Consider the following 20,295-nt stretch of genomic DNA (forward strand, 5'->3'; position numbering starts at 1 on the left):
CAATGCTTTGAAGCCCAGTTCATCCCTCACCAGGGAGTGTGGTTTGTCCTCCAGACATACCACAGCTACGCTGGAAATGAACCCATAGAAACTCAGCAGGATTTGTAAACGCTGCGTGGGATGAATATGAAAAATGATTATTCCACAATGACTTTGTGATTCTGATGTTATATTGAAAATTTTAATGTAGCGGTACGCTCAAATCCTCTTTCCTGAGCCCACGGCTTAAATATTCAACTCAAACAAAGCAAAGTAAACGTGGAGGTAAAAAAAAATAATAATAAATTAAATAATGCTTAAAACATGCACAAATAGTGCCAATAAATCAATGAGAAATTCCTAAAATAACTGAGCAAAATAAGAGCCTTAGAGAGAGAGAATATATTTAAGAATATAAAATATACTGTTCAAATAAGGCTAAAGCTTTTAAAGAAAAACAGTAAAAAAAAAGAGAAAAAATCTAATTTATGCAATTTATCCCCTTTAACTCTACTCTAAACACAGTGAATAAGACATGTTTGGGGTTTGCGGTTTGTTGATTTTCTTCTCTTTTTCTTGGAGTTATGAGGCTAATAAGGCTTAAATCTCAAAATCTACAAATTAATCACACTCTAGACTGCAATAACTGCAATACACTTCCCTATGTGGTATACGCTACTGTATAACTTACATACTGCTGTATATAGTAATGTACATAATGTACAAAACCTAGCGGAAAAGCAACAAAGAGTTTGTGACAGCCGTCACATTTTTTTTGTAGTTGCAATTCCTACCCAGACCTTTGGGGGCAGTACTGCTTTTTTACTCCAGATTACAAGCCATTCAAAAATGGAAACCATGTGGTAACAATGGAGGTTCAGAGGAAGCTGTAGCTTCATTCCTCTTACTAAAGAACTCTTTGTTTGAGGAACTTAAAGCTCAAAGCTCAATGTAGGTGGTTTGATTATATTTGTGATAGAAAAATCTTGGTGCTTATTTGTACTTTATTGAAGATTTGTTCTGTTTTTTTATTTATTTATTTCAGAAAGGTTCTTGTCACTCTGTCAATTAACTCAGAAGGACTTCTAAGGATAAATCTTGCCACCATCTACAGCAGGTTCACTGAAGCTTCTTCACAACCAAAACAAAGTTGGATTATTTCCTCGCTTTTTCACTACATTTCTCAGGATTTCCAAGGACCCCTAAGGACTATTTCAGCCAGACCTGGTAAGAATTATCCAATTCTTTTTGAAAGACCCTTTTGAAAGAATTTAAAAGACTGGAGAAAATAACGTTAATTTCTTTGGGTGTGTTTTTGGGCATTTATCAATCAGTGAGTTGTAGATATTGATTTTCATTTCTGTGATTTTTGTTTGTGGTGAAATTATTTTAAAAAGGTGTTATTAAATCATAACCTTACAAGTTGAGATATAATCAACCTTAAATTACCAACTGGCCAAACTAATTCTTTACCCTTACAGAAGGAAAATATATGTCCCAATATGTTAACTGTCAATATATGGAATTATTTAATTCCACATTTAGAATGTATTTCAAGTCATTGTACATTTGGTCTAAAAAAATGCAGTTTAAAGGATTTGTCTTTATTGCAATATATGTTTTTATATTTAGCAATATATAGATATATACATGGTCCATGCATATATTGCCCTATATTAAACAATATATGTAAATGAAAATAGATGAAATAGATGAAAATGTATTATTTAATATATTGCACTATATTTTCCAATATATTGCCATATATTATTGTTTCATAAAGGTAGACTAATCACAGGAAAGGGTGTGCTAGGTCCTAAGCCTTGTTAATTTTTTCTCCAATTCCAACCGTATGTGGGTGTGGGTTCTGAACATAGCATGTTATAACCATCTAAACATGGGTGTTATATAACATCTAAACATAGCTGTAAACATAGGAATAACCACTGTTTCTGCTTTTTCGGCCGACATCGGCACCTCAATTTTAGCATGCTGGCTACGGGCCTTGTTCAACATTGCTACTGTGGCGTTTGCCAGCTAAAGGACTTTTCCCACTTCACTACCACACCGGTCTAAAATTGCTATAGTAGCATTAGCATGTCGGCTACAGGTCTTTTTAGTTTGGCAGAGCTAGTCAATGGGCACCTCTTCTCCTCTTTTGACTTTAAGCCTTCTCACATATTTATAAATAACACTATATGTATATATACAGTGGTATTACAAAGTTTGGGCACCCCTGATAATTTTCCTGAATTTCCTTTATAAATCATTGGTTGTTCAGATCATCAATTTCAGTTAAATATATCATATAGCAGATGAACACAGTAATACTTTAAAAGTAAAATGAAGTTTATAGGATTTTTCAGAAAGTGTGAAATAATTAGCTAAACAAAGGTGCATAAATATAGGCACCCCAACAGAAAAACTACATCAATATTCAGTAGATCCTCTTTTTGCAGAAATAACAGCCTCTAAACTCTTCCTATAGCTTCCAATGAGAGTCTGGCTTCTGGTTGAAGGTATTTTGGATCATTCTTCTTTACAGAACATCTCCAGTTCAGTCAGGTTTGATGTTTTTGAGCCTAAACAGACACTTTAAATCACACCACAGGTTTTTTTTTTTATAATATTTAGGTCTGGGGACTGAGATGATCATTCCAGAACGTTGTTCTTGTTCTTCTGTATGAATGATTTAGTGCTTTAGTAGATTTTGAGCAGAGTTTAGTGTTTGGGGTTGTTGTCTTGTTGAAGTATCCAGCCCTGTTGCTTCAACTTCAACTTTCTCACTGATTCTTAATCATTGTTCTTAAGAATATTCTGATATTGACTGAAATCCACTGAACTTTAACAAGATTCCCAGTATCTGCACTGATCACACAGCCCCACAGCATGATGATGGAACCACCACCAATTTTTTTTACTGTGGGGAGCAGTAAAGTGTTTGTGTTGGAATGCTGTGTTCTTTTTCCACCATGCATAAATAACCGCCCTCCAAATAACTCAAATTTAGCTTCATCAGTCCACACACAGCACCATATTGCAAAATGAAGCTGGCTTGTCTAAATGTGCGCTAGCTTTAGCATACCTCAAGCGACTCTGTTTGTGGCGTGTGGCTCAAAAAAGGCTTCTTCTGCATTAATTATTGTCCCATACAGCCTCTCCTTGTGTAAAGTGTTCTGAATAGTTGATGTAGGTCTTTGGGTTGACTATGGCTGTTCTCACCATCCTTTTCCTCTGCTTATCTTATCTTATCTTCTTGGCCTGCCACTTCGGGCTTTAACTAGAACTGTGTCTGTGAGAGCTTTTTGTATCTTTTTCCCTAAACTATAATGTTTAATAATCTTTTTTCAGGTCATTTGAGAGTAGTTTTGAGGATCTTGTTCGTCTTGAGCTTGTTTGTCTGCTATGATACATTTAACTGAAATTGCTGATCTGAACCACCAATGATTTAAAAAGGAAAATCATGAAAATTATCAGGGGTGCCCAAACGTTTTTACACCACTGCGGTTAGCACAATATTGTTTGCTTGCTATAGCTACACTGGACTTGTAGCGCTAGTAAAAAAAAAACACTAAGGACCTAATAACTAAAAACCATCTGACACCAAACATGTCTTGTCTGACCTGAATTCTGAAATCATACTATTGCTTTAAGGAAAAAGTGCTGCATCAATAACTCCAGTTTTGGCATTGCGTGCCCCAGGAGGAAAACAAAAATCGTAATATTCCCACAGCTTTGAACCGCATTGCTTGACATTCTGCTTCAAAGGCTGACGCTGTGCTTTCTACTCCACCCAGAGACCAATTAAAGGATTTAGACCTGTGACGGTCTCCCTTACCTTTTACCCCTGCTGTATAGTCAGTGAATGGAACACTGATCTGTCTGAACAGACAACAGTAATGATAGCCAATTAAAGACAGCTCATTAGCTCAGACAAAACAAATGAGATCTGCTTGAACGTTCTGGAACATTCTTCACCATTACCTGAGAGTTCAATCGACCCTCGGAGAAGAGTCTATTATTCAAAGAGGCAGTCTGGTAAACTCTATCTGTGACATAGTTCGGAGTGAACAGTAAATCTGTAGAATACAGAACGAGGAGCCATTCGAAAAGTTGAACCATTTGGCAAGACAAGACAGAGTACCGCGCTCCTTTCCGGCAAAGTGGCCAGTAAATGACTTTTTATGACATTTAAAGCGATGGCTCAGACAAAAATCCAATTTTCAAAGTTTCAAACGTAGTCATCCAAGCAATTTGGAGTCTGAAGTTTGCTTCTCTAACTTTTGCGCTGGACTTTCGAGACTAATGTGGCTAACAAGCAGTGAAAGCTTTGATCGGGCTAATTAGCATCATACAATATGCATGCCTTAATCATGAAACATCCTGGCTCTGAACTTACTTGTTAACAAACCTGTAAAAATAAAGGTCAGGCATTTCTGCTAGATGACTAAATGTTAAACGCTGTGATCAGTGATGGAAGTAAAAGCATTACTAACGCCGTTACTTTTTTCAGTAACGACTAATCTAACTAATCACTCTGTTACTGTAACGCCGTTACCATTTCCCATACCCCATTACTGCACGGTACTTTAGCCCAGGGGTGTCCAAACTTTTTTTGTTGGGGGCCAGAAGGAGAAATATTTGAAGTCACGGGCCACAGACACTGTAATAAAACAAATAATGAAATATACAACTTTGAATAATACTTTTTTCCTGATTATTTAATTTACTCACCATTTTTCTTGACTTACTATCTTTATCTTTGACAGTGTTGTGTAAAATAAGATTTTTCAAATTGATGTTTCATTTTGTTTCAACTTTTAGACTCGTTTTTTCTGCGCTACAACTGAGCACTTTCTCTGCTTTTAGACTTTTGGCCTGTTTTTCTGCGCTAGAAATGCGCACCCTCTCTGCTTTTAGACTCTTTGGCTCGTTTTTCTGCGCTAAAACTGCGCAGCCTCTCCGCTTTAAGACTCTTTGGCCCGTTTCTGACACCTAGCGTTCAAACTTTGAATCTCACATTATAAAAACCTGCTTAACTTTCATTCTTTCATTCTATTTCTAAAATACCTCGTGGGCCGCTCCAAAAAAGGAAACCGTAGTTTGGACACCCCTGACTTAGTAGGATATAGCAAATAGCAGCACATTTGTGTCTGTGTATGTGTGTGTAATGAAATGAAAATGAAAACACAGGTATCTTTTCTTTGCTTTTTTTTAGTAAAATACATCATTCTACTTTCTAAAATAAAATAAAAAACTTAGAACAAGTAGTTGGTCAAGCCCATTCATAGAGAACTTGGTGGTTCTCTCTTTCTGTGAGACACTATTGGCTGTAGGGAGCCCCTGCTCTCGACTCACAGTCGCTGACTGGATCAGATATTTAGCGTGTCCAATGTTTGCGGTTTGTTTACAGTAGTTTACAGTAAACGACTGTGCAAGCGCTAAAAGATCCTCGATTTGCCTCCGAGCAGATATTTTGTCAGCGATTAACGATGACTGACTGAAAAAGTCAAATTGTGTAGTGGAAACCTGGCATTAGACAAGGATATTAATAATTTTAGTAAAAAACCTGCAGATAAATACATAACTATGAATTGAAAAGAAAAATATATAGTCTTTGCCTCAATAAATCCCAGTCTTGTTCTTGACTCAGACTTGACTCTCGTACTCAGCTGTAGAGACCTTGACTACAAAACTAGCTGCACAAATATAGTTTATGAATTAACAATAGTTTAAAAAGTTTACAAAGTATCAGATTCTACCATTGTGGACATACATGGTTTTTTTTTTCACAGCAATGTACTATATATTGGCAAGATTTCTGTGGTGTGAATCACATATAGCCTCATTTAACATGTTTACCAGTCTGTTTTGTTAAGATAGGCTCACCAGTATGGGTGTTTACATTAAAAGCTAGTCAGCATGGGAATAAATCATGAAGGCGAATGCATAATATATGTGGTCTCCTCAGCCCATATGGCTCTCACATGTGTAAAGGCGTGTGTTTATCTGTGCTTTTTTTTTTTTGGGCAAGACTGTTAACTGGGCCAACTGTATTTTTCCAGTATAAACTCCTCATATAATGAACATGGACAGTACACAGCTCCGCAGCTCTGCACGCCAACAAAATAAAAAAAAAACCCACACATATGAGTAAAGGTCATGTTAGCATGTTAGCAAGTGTGAAGTGATTTTATTGGCTTGGCTGAGTTCTATTTTCTGCCCTCAGGAATGTATACGGAATAAACTGAGTATGATTGTATGCATATGGTAGATTGACTCTTACAGTCACAGTTATTGGTGGCAGCAGAGGTGGGAAGCAATTAAAGTATTAGTACTTGGATGCGGTACTTTAGTTGAATTTTTGCTTTATACTGTATTTTTACTTATATTTTCAAAATTTCTGAGATGGATAACCCAGATCCAAGGGGACGGGCCATACTGGAAAACAAGGGGTTAGGGGTTCTATTGCTTTTATACAACAGTTTATATATATATATATATATAAAATTAATTAAGAAAATAAAATAAAAGAACTTTAAGAAATTCAGTTTGAATATGCTTTAATATGGACTGTGCCTTCCGCCAAAAAGTAGTTCCACCACAACTGTAACAGAACTGAAACTTAACTACAAAACGGTGTATGGTTCATACAGACTAACACCACAAAAGTTAGCTTGAAATCAAAATTGGGAATAAGCGAAGATGGTAACATTAGGAGCGTGAAATAACGCTAATACTCTCCTCTCCTGCTCTGTGGAGTCGTCTTCAGGTGAAAGCTGCGCATTTTTTTAAGCATTTGTGTTTGTTTTGCTGGGTGGTTTTAGCTAGCCGGCTGGACTGTGGTTAGGTTAGCGTAGCTTGCTTTAGCTCAGCATTAGCTTAGCTAAGCCTAGCCTAGCCTGGCTGGTTAGCGTTCTGGCTGTCAGACTGCATTAACCGAGTGATTTTCTTTCCCTTTTTTCCACAAGACGAGCCAGCACTGCGGGCGAGCGTGCCACGGCTGAGCGCTAGCCTGTGCTACGCTAACGCTGCTGTGGGTGTCCTGTGTGTATACACGTTACAGTTTAGTGTGAGAAGGCTGTGATGTTATCACATATATCAGCACGGCTAGAACACTTCTCAACCAATCAGATTGTGAGGTCTGAACTAACTGTTGTATAAAAAGAAATATACTTGGGCCTGACCCTCTATATCAGGGGTATTTAATTAGAATTCAGTTTGGTCCAGTTAGAGAAACTTTCATCAGGCTAACTTGTGTTATAATTCAGTGTTTTATTCTGTTTACTGAAGAAGCCTATAGTAGTTCTGTCAGTGTTTTATCAACAACTGAAAGACAAAACAAATTACACATACTAGTACATTTCAACAATATGTATTGTTTTAAACAGGCCTGTCACAATAATTACATTATCAACCTATCATAAAATAAATTAAAACACCCTCAATAATTTAACATATCTAGTCTAATAATGTGAATCTGTATCTTCACTTTGTTTCAAAATGCTTTATTTATTCTATTTAATTTTATTTATATTAGATTTAGGCCTGCCTGTCATAAGAATAATTACATGAATGATAAATTGTACAATATATGGAGAAATGTTTGATGAACTTGGCCAAAATATCAGCTTTTTAAAAAAAAACAGCAGCTTTATTTTATTCAATATTATTACTGTATCAGACTTTATTACGTTGTGGGTAAAACTGATGGGCGAAGTTGCCAATGCTTTTTGTCCCCTGGGGGCTGCCTTAGTTTTGAGGTAGGGTTGTTTTGGGAGGAGAGAGAGCGCGCCTGTGAGCGAGGGATTTTTTTTTTTTTTTTTTTTGCTGAGGAAGTTCTGATCAGGTGGACTAAAGTGGAATATTTTGCACTCTTGTCTCGGTTGTTTCTCCTTAATTCCTCCAAGTAACACAGCTCAGTTAAATTACTGTTAGTATGTTTTATAACTGTAGTAATTTAATGTATTTTTTTCTGGTGCGCACCATCTGTATTTTCATCTTTTCTCGCTTTATTCTCCCACTTCTCACCATCTGCTTCGAATGTGTGGCTCCGCCCTCTCGCATCTGCGCAGATCTGATTGGTAGAGAAGAGCGTTTGGTGATTTTACAGCACACATGATTGGTCTGTGAATTTACTGCGCTGTAAAGCACGTAAACCATAAAGACAATAAACGTTCCGCCGCTTTAAATGAACACGGTCAGAATTAAATAATTCTCAGTAGTTTATCGGTTTGGGTCCAGATCCGACTGGGTCCGGACCCGGACCGCGGTCCACCTATTAGTGACCCCTGCTCTATATTTTTTAACAGAATCATGCAGCTTTTAATCAGGTATTCAGGTGTTTGTGCCTGCTGCTGTTTGTATGCTAAATATAACATCAGCTGGGAGCCACCCTACATTGATGTAGATTTCGTATATTTATATTTACTTCTGCCAGACAGCTCTGACCAATCAGAGGACACATCCTGCTCGTGTGGTTTAGGTTCATGCCTGTGTAAAACCAAACCAAACAGAGGGAGGAAACGTTCCAAATAAACAAACTCATCAACTGATTCAGAACATAGAAACAAACTACAGGTGTGAAAACGCCTTTAGACAATGCTGATCCTGTAGCTGTGAGTTCAGAGATTTACAGCTCTGGTAATTCTGTTAAAATCATAATGTCATGTACAGTGAATAAATGGCAAAGTGGCAGTAACTTAAGACTTTTAAAGGTTAAGCCTGAGAGAGAAAGAATTAGAGAAAGAGAGAAAGAGGAGAGGGAGAGAAACGGAGAGCTATTTCAGACAGCATCACAGATGAACAGATGAAAGTGTGTGTATCATGAACAAAAAAAAAATCAAAAATCAAAATTTATGATTGCATCACCTTGCCATGGCAACACAGTCCTCTCTGGGGGAAATCCACCTGGCTGTTGTCTTATCTCATAAGGTATACAATACCTGTCATTCATCACAGCTGGATTCCTCTCACTCTCTCTCTTCCTCTCTCTCTTTCTCTCTCTCTCTCTCTCTCCCCCTCTTCCTCCCTCCCCCCTCTTCCTCCCTCCCCCCTCTTCCTCCCTCCCCCCTCTCTCTCTCTCCCCCCTCTCTCTCTCTCCCCCCCCTCTCTCTCTCTCTCTCTCTCTCTCTCTCACTCTCTCTCTTCCTCTCTCTCTTTCTCTCTCTCTCTCTCTCTCTCCCCCTCTTCCTCCCTCCCCCCTCTTCCTCCCTCCCCCCCTCTCTCTCTCTCCCCCCTCTCTCTCTCTCCCCCCTCTCTCTCTCTCTCTCTCTCTCTCTCTCTCTCTCTCTCTCTCTCTCCCCCCCCTCTCTCTCTCCCCCCTCTCTCTCTCTCTCTCTCTCTCTCTCTCCCCCTCTCTCTCCCCCTCTCTCTCTCTCTCAATTTTATAATTAAATTTTTCAATTTAAAAAAGCTATATTGGCATGAATTGCAATTAACAACTTTTGCCAAAGCAATGAAACAAGAAGTTAATATACAAAAGGTAAAAAAATAAAAAATAAATACATATACAAATATGTATTGTATATGTTTCTCTCTATCCCTCTCCCTCTCTCCCCCTCTCTCTCACTCTCTCTCTCCCTCCCCCTCTCTCTCTCCCTCTTCCGCTCTCCCTCTCTGTCTCTCTCTATCCCTCTCCCTCTCTCCCTCTCTCTCCCTCCCCCTCTCTCACTCCCTCCCTCCCTCCCTCTCTCTCCCTCCCTCCCTCCCTCTCTCTCCCTCCCTCTCTCTTTCCTGTTTGACTAAAAAATCCAGTTCACACAGTGTTCCTCTTTTAACCCGTCTTCCCTCAGCTGCAAGGCTAATGTAGCTAAAATGTAACGGAAGCGTTGGAAATGAAGGTGTTTCAGACAGATTATAGACAGATTATGAAGCATAAACTAAGTTCATACTGCTGTTGTACTATATAGAGTATGTTCGGTCCTAAGACACTTCCAGGTCAGAAACCTGAAAATTAAATACAGCAACCTTGTGTAAAAACCTTGTTTAGATGACTATGAATTTGACCTAAACTTTGATCAAAACAGATCTGTGAAGTGTGCACCAGCATTTATTGCCATTGTGCAAAAAAACAAACAAAAAAAAACTAAAATTAGGCCTGCGCAAATATTGTAATTATTACGTTTGTTTTCAATCTTTTTAGGGTCATGCTTTTTGCTTTATTTTAATTTAATTTTAAGATTTTAAGTCACAGGGCGTTGCATTCACTCATCCTAAATGGTATAATTAGAGCGCAAAGAATGGCCTTCGTCAATTTACCTAAAAAATAAATTGTTAGTTTTACAGTCACTTGCTGACTATGGACAGTACAGGTAGCGATCGTGCATTTACAGTGGGTACAGAAAGTACTCAGACCATTAAAATTTTTCGAGTCGTCTCTCAAATATGATTTTTTTTTTTTTTTTTTTTTTTTAAACGTTTATGCACGTATCAATTTGCCTATGTGAGGCATTTTAAGGACCGATTCCTGTATTAATGTATTATTCAGTTTATTTCTAAGTATTGTTTATATATATATATATATAATACAAGATAGCCAAATCTGATCTGAATAAAACATCAGATTTGGGTAATGTGATGATGCCTGCTGGACCACTCGGAACCTCCACCTTGATGGATGGATGGATGAATTGAAGATCTATGTTCTTCTAATTGTGTTTTTTCTGTGTTCTTCGTTCTTCTGAACAACAGATCAGTAACTTTACTGACAATCTTGTTTTTTTTATATTACAAAAGTATACATTCCTGCGTAATTGCATTTCGTGTTCCAGGTGTTCTGCTGCGTCCTCGAACGCTTGCACCAGTAATTCACCCGCGTAACTGTTCATTCGGAGGTAATTGGGCGTGTGTGTTTTGAGTGTCGTCTCCGTTTAATGTTGATGGATTGCGTTTGCTATCTTCTCCACACAGCAGCTCTTACATAGCCGCGTTATGTGACAGGTGAAAATTGCATGTGTCGTTTCGCGTGTTTGTTTGCGTGTTTTTATTCTCAGGGGAGAGAAATATATATCTGCTTATTACAGGAGCAGAAATTCTAATTTTTCACTTCAGAATGTATTCAATTATGCTTTTTCTACAGTACTGAAGCTACCTGACTGCTGTTGTTAGGGGTGGTGCCAAGACCTTTGTGTGGCGGTTGCTATGGATATGCTGAAAGATTAAAAGGGGAGCTGGACTAATTGCAGTTTTTGATGATGTATATTGATATTGATATATTGAGAAAAAAAAAAATTCACACACGTTGAGAAGGTGTGACCAAACTGGTACTGTATGTCTATCTATATCAGGAGTGTCCAAACTTTTTTTGTTGGGGGCCAGAAGGAGAAATATATTTGAAGTCATGGCCACAGACTCTATAATAAAACAAATAATGAAATATACCACTTTAAATAATACATTTTCTTGATTATTTTCATTTACACACCATTTTACTTGACTTACTATCTTTGACAGTGTTGTGTAAACTAATTTTTCAAATTGATGTTTAATTTCATGATGTCTCTTAATATTAAACTCCTTAATTACGGCAACTTAGAAATGCACACTCTCTCCGCTTTTAGACTCTTTGGCCCATTTTTCTGCGCTAGAAATGTGCACTCTCTCCGCTTTTAGACTCTTTGGCCCATTTTTCTGCGCTAGAAATGCGCACCCTCTCCGCTTTTAGACTCTTTGGCCCCGTTTTTCTGAGCTAGAAATGCTCACTCTCTGCTTTTAGACTCTTTTGCCCCGTTTTTCTGCTCTAGAAATGCTCACTCTCTCCGCTTTTAGACTCTTTGGCCCGTTTTTCTGCTCTAGAAATGCGCACTCTCTCCGCTTTTAGACTCTTTGGCCCGTTTTTCTGCGCTAGAAATGCGCACCCTCTCCGTTTTTAGACTCTTTAGCCTGTTTTTCTGCGCACTCTCTCCGCTTTTAGACTCTTTTCCCCCGTTTTTCTGCGCTAGAAATGCGTTTGTCAGCCTGTATGCTGGAGATCAAGGGTATTTAATTAGAATTCAGTTCGGTCCAGTTAGAGAAAATTTTGCCAGGCCAAGGTCCGGACTGTCGCCATTTTTAACTTGCGTTATGTTTCAGTATTATATATTGTATTCTGAAGAAGCCTACAGTAGTTCTGTCAGTGTTTTATCAACAACTGAAAGACAAAACAAATTACACATACTAGTATATTTCAACAATATGTATTGTTTTAAATAGGTCTGTCACAATATTTACATTATCAACCCATCATAAAATAAATGGAAACACCCTGAACTTATCGAGTCTGTTAATGTGAATCTGTATGTTCACTTTTTCAAAATGCTATATTTATTCTATTTTATTTTATTTAAATTAGATTTAGGCCTGCCTGTAATGATGATAATTACATGAATGATAAATCGTACAATAAATGGAGAAATGTTTGCTGAACTTGGACAAAATATCAGCTTTTGTTTAAAAACAGTGGTTTTATTTTATTCAATATTGTCCTCTGGGGAGTGGAACACTGTGGAAAGGAGAGGTCTATGAGAATCACTGGCAAGATAGCGGCACATGCGACCAAAGAAACCCACAAATTTGAGTATTTTCCTTGTTAAAAATTACGATAACCACTGTACTACCATAGTACCACTAGTAGTTTATCTCAGTAGCTAGCTAGCTAACTAACTAAATTTCCTGTTCCACCTTAAATGGTAAAACAGACGACAGAGGTTGTAGGGTTTAAGGTGGACAAGAAACTGGGAAGATTTCATCCCTTCCCCATACAACTCTGTTCTAGAAGAAAGGGTTACGCTCGAAAACAAGGTGTAGGGGTACAAAAGACAAACAGGATTGGGCTTAACTGTAATCAGTATGGGTATTGAAATATCGAAATCGATCGAAATTATGTCCTGGTCTCGAGCCTCGAAGTCAAAAAGAGGATCTCACTTTTTTTAAGTGTTTTTCTCAATGGGTTTCTTGTAGATTTAGCTTTACTGCACTGAGATGTGATCACTATTTTTAGAAAGAGTAAGTTCTGCTCTTTCTAACCGTATATGGATTATATTTATGTGTGAAGGGATTCCTGAGTAATTAAGCTGAGAACACAAGGTGTGATTTAGGATGGAAAATCCGTCCGTAGGGTTCTAAGGGTTAATGAGCTTCCAATTTCGGCCAATTTATGATTCCCAATCTTATCTTCCTTTGTGTCCACTCTCTGTCCCTCTCCACGACACTCCTGATCCACAGCGGCGTATCTTGCCTAGACTGGGTGATCCCTGCTGGGCACAGCTGCAGTGGAGCGCTCTGGGACCGCTGGAGGTCAGGGGCTTTAGCTCGCCTAATGCGATCAAAAGCTATTAAAACAGTGAGCCTGCAGACCGACGGGCAATGAGCCCGAGACTCCACCGTCTACTGCTGCACATCCTCACTGACCACACTGAGATACTGCAGAGATTATAACCCTCAGAGATACATATACAATCTCTTACTATTACTATAACACCACTCACTTTCACAACCAAACCTCACATTCAAAAACCACTCTCACAAACCACACTGAGATACTGCAGAGATTATAACCCTCAGAGATACATATACAAGCTCATTTTAACTATCACACCACTCACACAAACAACCTCTTACATTCACAGTCACATCTGTCACACGCACAATCCAACCTCATATCCACAATAAAACCACATACATTCACACACCACCCACATTCACAATCAAAAAAACTGAGTTGGAAAATATCAAGGTTCTCATTTGATGAGTGAGATACATGCGTAACGTCTATTATATGTGAGGAAAAGATGAGATGTTTTTCTCAGGTAATAGAAAACGTTAGTTCAGACTGACAGCAAGAACAGTCTGTGCAACACTCCATAGAAAGGGGAATGATAGCAGGGTCGCGTTGTAAAGAAGGATATCTTTAGCTTTCAGACCAGTAGTTTATAGAGAGTAGTCTATATCATTTTGTTAATTAAAACATCTCCAAATCTCTCCACATATGAGTGTCTTATTATTTACATTTCTCATCATATTAAACCCAGGTAACAGACTTTAAGGGGTTACCTTAATTAATTCTTAGTTCGTATTTGTTTTGGGGTTTTTTTGTTTGTTTTTCACAATTTTTGGGAAAAACACTAGAATGTGCTCAGTGTTTTTGCTAATTCTTTGCTAAAAAATCATTCCTGTTTCTTTCAGTCCTGTTATTCATAACATAAAGAGCAACAGGAATGAGTTCCAGTAACAGGAGTGAGTTCCAGTAACGGGACTAAGTATATTGTCTCCTGGTTAATGCGCTCTTTGCACAACTACTTCCGCATTCTCATCAGTGCTGCTCCAGCGTTTCCTGTTTGGCTTTTCCAATACACTCGTTATGGCAGTATTTTCAGCTGGTGTTTACAAGAGCTTCTAAAAATTAACCTCAACGTCAAGGAGACCAGTAAAGCCTACCACTAGAAAGCTAGAGAAAGGCTTTAAACTATATGCATCTTCATACCTACACAACTACGAAGATTTTTTTCTTATATTTTACTTTAGCCCACACTGCTCAGCATTAGCTAGTATAGCTAACTAGCTTGCTAGGTGCATTACTGTTAGTTGTTAGTTTCTTCTGTTACCAAATGGAAGTCTAATAAAATGCTAGTAATAATAATAATTCTAACTATAATGATCATTATAAAAATAATTATACAAATGCTAGCCATAAGAATAATACAAATGCTAGCTATAATAATAATAATAATAATAATAATAATAATAATAATAATAATAATAATAATACAATATTAAAAATAATAATATCTAGCTATAATAATAATAATAATAATAATAATAGTAAAAATAATAATATCTAGCTATAATAATAAAAATGCCAGCTATAATAATAATAATAATAATAAAATAATAATAATAATAATAATAGTTAAAATAATATTTAGCTATAATAATAATAAAAATGCCAGCTATAATAATAATAATAATAATAATAATAATAATAATAATAATAATAATAATAATAGTAAAAATAATAATATCTAGCTATAATAATAATAATATCTAGCTATAATAATAATAATAATAATAATAATAGTAAAAATAATATCTAGCTATAATAATAATAATAATAATAATAATAATATCTAGCTATAATTATAATAATAAAAATGCCAGCTATAATAATAATAATAATATCTAGCTGAAAGGAAATAGGAGTAACAAGACTACCGTATTTTTCGGACTATAAGGCGCACCGTATTATAAGACGCACTATCAAAGAACGCCTATTTTCTGGTATTTTTCCATACATAGGGCGCATCGCATTATAAGGCGCGTTAAGTGACACTAGAAAGGGTGCCTATATCAAAGTGAACAGGGGTGGCGCCATGTTTCCCTTCCCCCACGGGGGGGGGGGGGTGTCTTGCCGGTGGAGCGTCTCAGTATACAAATCTCTTTCAAAGTCAAACGAGTGCTGGATATTAATCTACACAGATTCCTCTCCTGAAAACTGTTTATTTGGGTGAGTAACGTGCTTCAGTTTATTTACAGTAAGCTTAGATTTCCAGATGTCCACTAAGGCTTGCTGCACCAGCGTTAGCATAGCTATCCGCTAGCACGCTAGCTAGTCCCCTAAACTAGTAAAGTTAACCCAAACTTAAACGACAGCGTTACACTGAGTAATCCTGCGTGTTCTGGTAAGACAGTGAGATATTAGCTAGCGATTCGTCCCCCGTAGCTTGTTTTAACACGGTAAACAAGCAGATTACAGGCTGATAAAACTCACCTCTGAGAGAGTTAGCGCTTAGCATCTAGCTAATGCTAGCCAGGCAAAGCAGCACAGACTTACAGGCTGATAACTCACCTCTGAACGGTGAACGCTTAGCGATTAGCATCTAACTCTAATAATGCTGCTCCAGCAGTATTAAAAGTACTAAATTTAGATAATACTGATCTCTGAACAGTGAAAAAGCTAGCTAGCTTAGCGGTTAGCATCTAGCTAATGCTATTGCTGCTCCAGCCACGGAGCTGCACGGCTCTGCACGGAGTGTGTGTTTACTTTAGATAATTTAGATAATACTGATCTCTGAACAGTGAATAAGCTAGCTAATGCTATTGCTGCTCCAGCCTCGGAGCTGCACGGCTCTGGACTCTGTATAGCACTCTCTATGACGCTGCACCGAGTGTGTGTTTACTGCTCCTTACAACCTGACGGGTAAAATCCATACAAAAGGCGCACCGTATTATAAGACGCACTGTCAATTTTTGTGAAAATTAAAAGTTTTTAAGTGCGCCTTATAGTCCGAAAAATACGGTATTTTAAAATTTTAAAGAGTAGAAAGTTTAGATAATTGTGTGGAATTGTAAGAAGTAGAAGTAAAAAGTTGTGAAACAAACAAAGAAAATAATAATTATTCACAGTATCGGTAAAGTATAGATAACCAACATTTCTACTTAAGAAAGGTCACAAAATATTTGTACCTCATTACTTGGCACCTGTCTACAGAAATAATAAATAATTTGTTTCCAACAACTGACCTTCTTGGTGTGTATATTATATATACAGCTCTAGGAAGAAAAAAATAGATCACTTAAAAAAAAAAAAGATGAGTTTCTTTGATTTTACTAAATTAAAAACCTCTGAAATATAATTAAGAGGAAGATGGATGATCACAAGCCATCAAACCAAACTGAACTGCTTAAGTTTTTGCACCAGGACTGAGTAGCATAAAGTTATCCAAAAGTAGTGTGTAAGACTTGTGGAGGAGAACATGCCAAGATGCATAAAACAAAACTGTGATTAAAAAAAAAACAGGGTTATTCCAGCAAATATTGATTTCTGAACTCAAATTTTATTAATGTGAACTTGTTTTCTTTGCATTATTTGAGGTCTGAAAGCTAAAACCAGTACCAGGGTTTAAAATACAGAAGTATTTTAAACCCTAGTATCTATACATTTACCTACAGAGTAATGAAAGAGAATACTTTTCACACCTTTGTTTCTGCTTTCTTTCATCATCTTCCTATATTCAGCTCTGAAAAAAATAAGAGAACACTTAAAAAAAAGATGAGTTTCTTTGATTTTACCAAATTGAAAACCTCTGGCTTATAATCAAGAGGAAGATGGATGATCACAAGCCATCAAACAAAGCTGAACAGTTTGAATTTTTGCACCAGGAGTAAAGCAGCATAAAGTTATCCAAAAGCAGTGTGTAAGACTGAAAACTGTGATTAAAAACCAGGGTTATTCCACCAAATATTGATTACTGAACTCTTAAATCTTTATGAATATGAACTTGTTTTCTTTGCATTATTTGAGGTCTGAAAGCTCTGCATCTTTTTTGTTATTTCAGCCATTTCTCATTTTCTGTAAATAAATGCTCTAAATGACAATATTTTTATTTGGAATTTGGGAGAAATGTTGTCTGTAGTTTATACAATAAAACCACAATGTTCATTTCACTTTCAAACATATACCTATAAATAGCTAAATCAGAAAAACTGATTCAGAAACTGAAATGCTCTATATATCCAATTCCTTTTATAGAATCTAAGCCAAAAATATTTGCTGTGTTTATTTGCAATATTTGCCAATCCTCAAAAGGAAAGTATTGATATTTTAATAGCAAAAGTCTGTTCCATCCCAAGGTACCAACACACACTCTCACTCGGAATTGTGAAGTGAATGAGATGCCCTTTCCAAACTAAATTGGAACCAACTCAGTCATCAAAACACACTTAAACAGAAGGGTCGCACTCGGAGCTCCGAACCACATTGGAGAAATGGCACTCTCTCTGTCAGACTCATTCTCTCTCTCTCTTTCTTTCTCTTTTTCTTTATTTCTATTTCTCTCTCTCTCCCTTTCTCTCTCTCTCTCTTGTTCTCTTCATGCTCCAGTCGCTCTCCATGACTCAGCTCCTGGCTGTACGGCGACAGAATCGAATGAGCCTAATGAGCTTTTTGCATGGCTACTTGATTAAGACTGTGCGAAAATCAGACTTTCAAATGCTAGGGGTTACAAATTATGGGTTACTCCCTCTATCTCTCTCTTTCTCTCTCTCTCGCCATCTGAAGTCTTCCTTTAAATCTGAAGATTGACCCACCAGACGTTCTTTCGAAAGCCTCACATAACCTCTAATCAGGCCCTGATGGACTGAAGCACTAAACAAAGGCGTAGCTGGAGGAGCACGGTGGGATCAGGAGCTGGAAAACCTGGTCAAAGAAACGCTGTTTTAATTGAAACAGATGTGCCGTATAACCCATAGGTTGCACAGCCGTCTGAACTGAAACGTGCGAGGCAATTTTCCCTCTTCTCACCAGATAGCGTAGCTGTCTGCACAGATGTTCTGCTAGCGCTGGCTACGCTTGAAAGAGACAGACGTGACTAGCAGCTATAAAGTGAGTCTACGAAAAAAAAGAAGAAAAAAAAAATAACATTCACCCAAAGTTCATTTTAGTAGAAAGGAAGTATAGACATAGAGAACCTTATATCACCAAAGAAAAAACACACCCCTTGTGGAAGAAAAAAAAAATTAACATTGCACTTTAAGCTTGGTCAATTCATTCATCATAAAGACTATGTGCTCACAGTACTTGAAAGTCGCCCAAATGTGATTTATTTTATTATTTTATTTTATTTTATTTTTTAAAATGTGACCCATATCTAAACTGATGCTCATGCACTAAAGAGCTAGGAACAGGCACACTAATCAAGGATCGCTGTGAAGGTGTTCCAACTCACTGTAAAAAGGCCATAATTTGACCAGGCCCACTTATTTAGTGTGCATTGTTTTGTTTTTTTTTCAACTTTGTTTTTAAGCTATTTTGTTTAGCTTTAAATTTGCAGCTGTGTTCTGTTGGCCACATTTGGCCACACTCCTCAATAGACTAGTTTCCATTGGTATCACTCAAACTCCTCTAAATTGGTTTAAGTCATACCTCACCTGCCACACTCAGTTCATTCAGCTCAAAACTTTTACTTCTCAGCCTTCCCCTGTCACTTCAGATGTGCCCCAGGGCTCTGTCCTGGGGCCCCTCCTATTCATCATTTATCTCCTTCCCCTTGGTAATATCTTTCGCAAAAATACAACATCCAATTCCACTGTTACGCGGACGACACCCAGCTCTGCCTTGCCACCAAACCCACCTCCAATCTTCCATCCTCCTACCTTTCTGATTGTTTGGCTGAAATAAAATTATGGTTCAATTCAAATCTACTAAAACTTAACAGTGATAAAACTGAGGGGTTCTCCTCCTAGGCACAAAATCAGTTTTATCCAAAACCAACAGTTTGTCTCTTACCATTGACAATTGTTCCGTCTCCCCCTCCCCACAGGTAAAGAGTCTGGGTGTCGTCCTGGACAGTGCTCTTTCATTTCAATCACACATCAACAACATCACCCGGTCTGCCTACTTCCACCCCCGCAGTATAAACCGTCTTCGCCCTTCTCTTACTCCTCATGCTACTGCCGTTCTTGTACACAGCCTTGGTACCTCTCAAATAGACTATTGCAACTCTCTTCTCTTTGGTCTCACCAATAAAACTCTCCATAAGCTTCAACTGGTCCAGAATTCAGCTGCCCGTATCATCAGTAGAACCCCCACCTTCCACCACATCACTCCTGTTCTCCAACAGCTTCACTGGCTACCGGTCAAGTTCCGCATCAACTACAAAATCTTTCTGCTCACCTTTAAGGCCATTCACAATCTTTCTCCACCATATCTCTCTAATCTTCTCCATCTTGTTCCCTTCGATCTTCCTCCTCCATCCACCTTCTTCATCCATCTTACCGTCCCCCATCACTCGCCTCACCACCATGGGGAGCAGAGCCTTCAGCCGCTCTGCTCCCCAACTCTGGAACTCTTTACCACCTCATATCAGACAAATTATCTCACTCTCACAATTCAAATACACACTCAAAACTCACCTGTTTAAACTTGCCTATTCCATCTGATCGTTTCTTGCATTTTCTCTTTTTTTAACCTGTTTTTAATGTTGTGTATTTTGTATGTTTTATTTAAAGCTTATTTTGCACTTTGTAAGATGTCCCCGAGTGACAGAAAGGCGCCTGAAATAAAATGTATTATTATTTTTATTATTATTATTATTATTATTATTATTATTATTATTATTTTATTAAAAACACAGAAGTTACAGCACAAGCTATCTGCTATTTTTGGAGGCAGAGACAACACACCAAATATTTGAGGTCTGTTACCTCACCATCCCTGTAAAGCAGATTTGATACATTCAATTGATTCAATGCTGTTTTTTTCTTTCTTTTTTTTTGCAGATAAATATCTCCTAAATTGATGATTAGCTATCAGGTGTATTTTAATTTAATTTCATTTAATAG

At 37.5% G+C, this 20,295-nt stretch overlaps 1 long non-coding RNA gene across 1 annotated transcript in view; it reads left to right on the plus strand.

The window, feature by feature from the left end:
- Positions 1 to 1,030: 1,030 nt before the first annotated feature.
- The window catches only part of LOC125781092 (uncharacterized), a 72,537-nt gene continuing 53,272 nt past the window's right edge, over positions 1,031 to 20,295 (plus strand). Inside the window, exon 1 of the long non-coding RNA XR_007424189.1 lies at positions 1,031 to 1,206. This is a non-coding gene — a long non-coding RNA (uncharacterized LOC125781092). The remainder of the gene's footprint in view (positions 1,207 to 20,295) is intronic.

Source organism: Astyanax mexicanus, chromosome 14 (genome assembly GCF_023375975.1).
Source record: "Astyanax mexicanus isolate ESR-SI-001 chromosome 14, AstMex3_surface, whole genome shotgun sequence".
NCBI classification, from domain to species: Eukaryota; Metazoa; Chordata; class Actinopteri; order Characiformes; family Acestrorhamphidae; genus Astyanax; species Astyanax mexicanus.